Below are 6,668 nucleotides of genomic sequence, written 5' to 3'. Positions count from 1 at the left end.
GTTATTAAACACAAAATATACTTGCTGCATGTCTGCAATTTATTGATTGAGATTTCGCAGTGTCTTCTACAGCTACCCCTTGCTCCTTGATTATACATCACACAATATGCTAACATGCTAGCAGATTAAATCCTGCCATGCTGTTATCGAGAGTGAGTTTTCTGAATTTTATGATCTCCAACGATAGTTTCTAAAAGTGATCATTATTTCGATATTCCTTTCAACGAGTGAAATTTGTACTGCTGTCTGCGTATATGTAAATAAATAAAAAGCATTTTATGCAGCATAGGAAAAACTTGAAATTCAGCAGTAAAGAAAAGATTGATCAACGATCCTCTTCTATAAGAGGTATATTAACAACGAACGTTATTTAAATTATCGGCCTTGTTTTAATGGTGGATTGACTTTAATGTTGGTGTGTTTATGTTAAGACTGAATGATGGAGAGAGAGAGAGAGCTCTAGAAACACCATGACATAATTAAAATTAAAGAACATACGAGGACAAAGCTTCACAATAACTCCATCGTAAACAGTAATGAAATATTTTAAGAATTAAAAATACTTCATTACTGTTTACGTTCAAATCAATTTAATTTAAATATTATTACAATATACAATATTATTACAATCACCTGAGATGCGTTTGCAGTATGCTGAGGCACGAAAAGCTGCTGCTAAGGCAGTAAAGACAGCAAAGTAGAAGGCTTGGGAATCCTTTGGAAAAAGATTAGATTCATCCTATGCAAATGCAAACAAAGTATTCTGGCAGACCATCCGCCGCCTTCGAGGGAGGAAATAGTGCAAGCAAGGGTAATTAAGGCCTCTGATGGTGCACTTTTAATAACCGAGAAGGATATCCTCCACAGATGGAGGGAATACTTTGAAAGCCTTCTTAACCCGGGTGGCCCAGCAGTTGTGGACATCCAAGAGGTGCAGATCGGGGCAATGACTAGTCTCACAGCAGAAGAGGTCCATTTAGTATTAAAATCTAAAATCGGACAAGGCTGCTGTGGCGATGATGAAAAAAGGCCCGAAATGCTAAAAGCCTTAAATCGAGACGGTGTTCTCTGGCTGGCTCGAGTGTGTCAGGCTGCTTGGATATCTGGGCGAGCACCAAAGCAATAGCAGACAGGCATAATAATACCAGTCTTTAAGAAGGGAGACCAGATGGATTGCAGTAACTATCGTGGCACCTCTCTGCTCAGCCTTCCTGGGGAAGTGTATGCTAAGTGCTTGGAAAGACCGTGCAGGAGCATAGTTGAGTCAAAGTTCCAAGAAGAACAATGTGGCTTTCGTCCTGGTAGAAGCACAACTGACCAAATCTTCACTTTAAGGCAAGTCTTTGAGAAATCTTGGGAATATGCCAAGAATGTCTACACATGTTTTGTGGACTTGGAGAAGGCATATGACCGGGTTCCTCGGGATAAGCTTTGGCAAGTAGTACAGGAGTATGGAGTGGATGGTCAACTATTAGCTGCCATCAAGTCCCTGTATGAATGCCCAGAGTTTTGTGTCAGGGTAAACAGCACAAAGTCTGAACCTTTCACAGTCGCCGTTGGCCTCCGCCAAGGGTGTGTTCTGTCACCCCTTCTTTTCATAATATTTATGGACTGGATTGATAGGCACAGCCGAGGCAGTGAGTGTGTCAGAATTGGAAAATATGACATTGGACGTCTGCTTTTTTGCAGATGACCTAGTTCTGCTTAGCTCTTCCACAGATGACCTCCAGCGGACCCTGGATAGGTTCGTTGCTGTTTGTGCAGACGCCGGAATGAAGATCAAAATGTGGCCAAACTGATAGTTGTCTTGAGACCACTGAAACATTTGTGGTCTCAAGACAACCATCCCAGTGCACTCTAAATGTAAGTGGAGTCCCAATGAGACAGGTGGAGAAGTTTAAATACATTGGGTCCATATTCACGAATGATAGAAAATGGGACGTAGAGCTACATACTCGAATTGGCTTAGCAAGCTCAATATTCCGGGAGCTTGGCCGTTCAGTAGTATTGAAGCAGGAGTTAAGACAGAAGGCAAAGCTGGCTGTCTTCAATACAGTCTATGTCCCCATCATCACCTATGGTCATGAGAGTTGGGTAATGACCCAAAGAATGTGGACACGAATCCAAGCGGCTGAAATGAGGTTCCTTCGTGGGGTTACGGGGCTCACAAAACTCGACAGAGTCAGAAGCTCTGCAATTCGGGAAACCCTCAATACTCAACCGCTGCTTCTCCGAGTTGAGAGATCACAGGTACGCTGGTACGGGCACCCGATCAGAATGCCACAAGAGAGGCTCCCTCAGCAGGCCCTCTTTGCCAAGGCAGAGGGTGGGAAGCCGCGTGGAAGGCCAAGGACTCGCTGGATAGATTATATCCAGAAACTTGGGTGGACACGTTTGGGAATCCCACCAAAACACCTGAGCTTGGTGGCAGAGGATCGTGACCATTGGAAGTTCCTCTTGCAGCTGTTGCCCCCACAACCCAATTAGGAAGAGTGGGCCTTGAAGATGTATGTATGTATGTATGTAATATTACAATATAAGCTAATAAAAACATGTCTTTGTGGAATGTATATTTAAATGTGCAGGTTTTCTCGAGCTTGCTGTCACTCGATACCTATTCACAGATGCGATCCCACTATTGCAACTCGAAAGCTTTTGCCTACTGTGTTTCCGCCCTGGGCTGGTTGGCTTCTCGTCAGTCAACCTGGTAACTCTGAGCTCACTCCAAGTTACCATGTTGAAGCCGTGCTTAGTGCGGACATCCGATCGACACAGAAACGTTGCGAAACAGAACTCCAGTCCTCAAACCATCCTCCAGTTCAACACTCCGATCAGCCGGATTACAGGAGACAATTATCAGAAACAACTCCCGGCGTTATGAATTATTCTATTTCCCCTTTCGAGCTTTGTAACTACTTTAATGCAAAAAGAAAATTTCTTTTAAATGCATTAAAATTATTTACCATTTAGATATTTTTATTTAATTAGAATAACATTAATTAGAATGCATTTGTCAGGTTCTGTTATCATCTGCTGAGAAAAATAATCACATCCATTTTGAGAAATTTGTCCGTGGCGCCGTCTAGTGGGAACCAGTATAATTTTTATTTGGTATTTAAACCACATTATGTGATAGGTAGTCTGAATTTGGTGACTTCATGTTGAGGTTTTTCATAATATTTTCTCTTAAAATCGCAAGTACTTTCTAATCGCAAATGCTAGTGTCAGAGAAATTTTTAAAAACTTTGTTTCCAGATTTCACAATGTTAATTACAAACTCCGAATCAACTAATCACAATAATATTTCAAGACTATAGAGTGGAAAAAATTAATAAAACGTGATTACCATAAAAGCTTAGAAGACATAAACAATCGGTATCTTGGGAGAGGAAAAAGAGTATGTAGAATAGTGGAATGGAGGCATGTTTGCATGTAGAGGATTATTTAATGTGAGGGATATCAAATACCTGTTTTAATACATGCATGCCATGCTCACCTTGAAAAAAGGAACGTGTGTGTGTGTGGGGGGATGAATAAGGAAAAGAAGATTAATATTCTATAATGTAACAATGGAATATCTGAAGACTCCTAATAAAATCAAATATTTAAACGTTCGGAATACTGTTTGGATTTTTTTTATATTGATCCTACCATGAAAAGGTTGTAACACCATTTAAAATATACAGTAATGTGTTAGCGGGACAGGTTTAGATAATGCAGAAATTCGAGTGTACGAAAATATTTCTAACGCACTTCCGGCCTCAACTATGTAGTTTGATTTTATCACACCGGGGGCTGAAATTCATCTCCCATTAAGATGTTATGCCTCATATTTTCTCCTTTTTTTATTTTCATGTATATTCAAACAATTTAAACTCTGAAGGAAATTATCTGAAAACATACGATGTATAAAAGCAAAGATTTATTAGAAATCTGTAGTCTTTTTGATGTGAATACCAATCTTCTATCTTTGAACAACTATTTTGATTTTATAGTTTATTATTATTATTATTATTATTATTATTATTATTATTATTATTATTATTATTAGAGGGGAAATGAGAGAATTAGAGCGAAATCACATATGTGTACACAAATCTATAACGAAATTGCTCCCATTACAAAGACACAAATCAGAAACTGAACGTCTCTTTCAATGTTAGCTTTCTGGCTCTAATTGATTAGCTAGATTGCCTATTCTTGATAGAATCGAGCAATCTTAGAGAGGGTTTTGGTGAAACACCACAAATATGGGAATAATATTCCTTGGCCGGAATAATATTCTTTAACTCTATTTGAATAGAGTTAACACCTGTTAACTCTATTCAAAGTCCAGATTTGGGCTTTGAATAGAGTTAACAGGTGTAAAGTTGTGAAGAAGTATCTCGTGAGAAAAAGCAAATCACGCTTTTTGGCAGTTGCAGAAGCTATAGTTTAAATGCGGATGTGCCAGAGAAAAGCAGAGGTGCTGGTGAGTCTAAGAAGAAAATATGAACGTGCTAGGATGTCTCAGTATTACAGAAAGTAAGAGGGGGACCCGAGCTTTTTCTTGTGAGAGATCAGACAGAACCGAGTTTCTGTAGTTTGAAATTTAAAGGGTTGTCCTTACCCCACTGGAATATAGCTACAAGATCTGAGTTCAAAGGATTCAAATACTTGAGCAGTACAGTGTGTGTCAAAAGAAAAGGAGGAATGGAATGTACTGTTATCAATAAAGCTATTGATAACAATTTAATAAAAAAAAGTGACTATACTGTAAATGCAAGGACGCCCATGGCTATTATTTTCTATCCCAAAAATAGCATCGTAATGTATGTTAGCCAACTTATCTTCACCCTTCTCAAACTATCAGTTTTAATGCACGTTCAGTACTTGTATGAATCGCTATCTTCCATGTAAGGTTGAGCTAATGCATTTATTATTATTATTTTTATGCATTTTGATGATGATAACGATCAAGTGCAGCTGGCACTAGTTCTGGTTGTAACACATCCAGTTCTGAAACTGTCTTGTGCCAGTGCAATGAAGAATATTTGTCCTTCGGATTCATTTCATCCACAGAAAAGCAGTCACATGCACTTGGTGTTGTCTGTGATGAGAAACTGGAAAACCAAGCTATGGTTCTTAGTAAATTTAAAAGAAACTTTTACACAAAGCACTAACACTCATGTATCAAGACCAGTACTTTATCAACAACGTTTCTGTCCATGTTTGTTTGGTTTGCTGTTCTCTCGAATTTTGTTTGCTCAGTGCAAATATTGATGCTAAGGCTATAGGGCAAAATGAAGATGCTACACATTTTATCCGCAAAGTCAAAATAAACCCAAAGATTCAACTGGCTCATCTGTCTGTGTTAGACAAGTCAAACATGGTATATAACATCAATCGAGTGCAAGTGTCGTAATTTTCGATTCCCAAGGGTATGTCAGATTGCACACGAGACAACCTGCATGGTGAAATACCATCTAGATTAATTATTGGACTAGTAGCTAGTGATGGATGTAATGGCACTTTCAACAGAAACCCATTTAATTTTCATCATATCAATCTGAATTTTCTTATGGTGACAACTGACGGTATTCAATATCCCTCTCAACCTTCGACTCCAAACTTCAAAGAAAGGCATTACAGCAGATGTTATATGTCACTGTTCACATCGCTAGGCAAATGGAACAGAGAATGTGGTAATGACATTTCTTATGAGGAATACGTAAAGGAAAACGTTCTCTATGGATGTGACTTACCACCAGATCAAAATGTCATTGTCCCCCATGGCAGCCTGGTAAGAAGAAGAAGTGTTTGACTCGAAGTTAAATTCACTCAATCTCTACCTGAAAACATCACAGTGGTTCTTTATGCAGAATTTAAGTGTATGTTATCAGTAAAAAAAGATACATTTTGTAGCAATCGGTTCTGCCACCATGTAGAGCAATATGAGGTAAAATGTGATCTGGAATTTTAAGATCAGCGATAAAGTTTTTCATGGCTGTGTTTTCAGAAATTTCTGTTTTAAATTGGCATTCCAAAGTTGAGATCGCATCATATTCGAGGCTAAGGAAATAGTTTTTGCAATCCTTAGCCTCGAATATGATGCGATCTCAGCTAAGGAAATAGTTTTTGCAATCCTTTGTTTGCTAAAAAAAAGGTATACATGTTTGGTGGTCGGTAAGGATTTGGTCTATAACTTTCCTGATATCCGTGGTAGAAGCAACCGTAGTATTCATATAAAAAGATGCCATATTGCCCATCGACAAAATATTGTCCTGTGTTGAATTCCTCCCCCCACAAAACATGCATAATGTATGGTTATGTTGTTCTGTTGTTCTTGCCATTTGAGCCCACCAAAGCTTTTCGACTTTGCATGTTTTCCCCCCTGTAACCCTGAGCAGGAAGTATGTCCAAAGTGTTAGGGTTTTAAATATTTCTGGAGAAATACTCTCAAACATACTCCTGCAATTGTAATGGCATGGAGAAAGGGATCAATCTGAGTGAGCTGTAGGAAGAGAGTGCAGAAAACATTGCAACTGTTTTGCAAAACACATGTCGTCTTTCATATAAGCCAATAGTTCTGGTTTCAGTCTAGCCGATTTTCGTACCAAGTCTAAAACTCTGTACGAGTTTCTTTGTTCAAAAATTCCTGCTGAAAATATTATTTTTCGGGGATGACT

The 6,668-nt window shown here is 38.7% G+C and overlaps 1 non-coding gene across 1 annotated transcript; it reads right to left on the bottom strand.

Moving 5' to 3' along the window:
* Nucleotides 1-2,576: 2,576 nt before the first annotated feature.
* Nucleotides 2,577-2,874, bottom strand: LOC150093375 (signal recognition particle RNA). Its single transcript, XR_016550471.1, has one exon.
* Between the last annotated feature and the right edge of the window lie 3,794 nt (nt 2,875-6,668).

The sequence above is a fragment of the Typopeltis vanoorti genome, chromosome 24 (assembly GCF_054136105.1).
Source record: "Typopeltis vanoorti isolate ZY-2024b chromosome 24, IOZ_Tvanoo_1.0, whole genome shotgun sequence".
Taxonomy (NCBI): domain Eukaryota; kingdom Metazoa; phylum Arthropoda; class Arachnida; order Uropygi; family Thelyphonidae; genus Typopeltis; species Typopeltis vanoorti.
The sequence above is the reverse complement of the archived record's forward strand: the minus strand, read 5'-3'. Positions and strand labels throughout refer to the sequence as shown.